The following is a 480-nucleotide window of genomic DNA, read 5'->3' as shown; positions in this document are numbered from 1 at the left end:
GTGAGGTCTATGAGGGCTGGTATAAGAGCCCGCCCAAAAGAGCTGCCTGGCTCCTGTGAGGACCCTAACTGTTGCCTATGACCCACGCTGTGCAGATCTCCTGAGAGTGGGCCTCCCCGCTCAGGCCTTCCCTCAGCCGGAGCCCACGTGTGCATGGAGCCTTTGCACCAGGCCGGTAGCCGGCCAGCACAGGGTCAGCACCAGCAATCCCCAGAGTCCCCCTGAGCCTGCTCACCCAGCACTGTGTGCACATGGACCTGCCTACTGGTGCCACGGGCCCTGGTCCCATTCCTGGGGTCGAGGACAAGGTGACAGGAGGTACCGTGTTCAGGGGGTGATCAGGGCCCCCAGATTTGAAGTAAGTCCCCACTGTGGTGTCTGCCCAAGGCCCCGGATGCTTCTTGGCAGATGTTGATATTGTTTGTTCATGGCTGGAAGGGCAGGTTCTCCTGCCCTCCCTTTACCTGAGATGGGGGGGGG

This window comes from Echinops telfairi, unplaced genomic scaffold (assembly GCF_000313985.2).
Source record: "Echinops telfairi isolate 266 unplaced genomic scaffold, ASM31398v2 ScPeMD7_7410;HRSCAF=8448, whole genome shotgun sequence".
In the NCBI taxonomy this organism is placed as follows: Eukaryota; Metazoa; Chordata; class Mammalia; order Afrosoricida; family Tenrecidae; genus Echinops; species Echinops telfairi.
The sequence above is the reverse complement of the archived record's forward strand: the minus strand, read 5'-3'. Positions refer to the sequence as shown.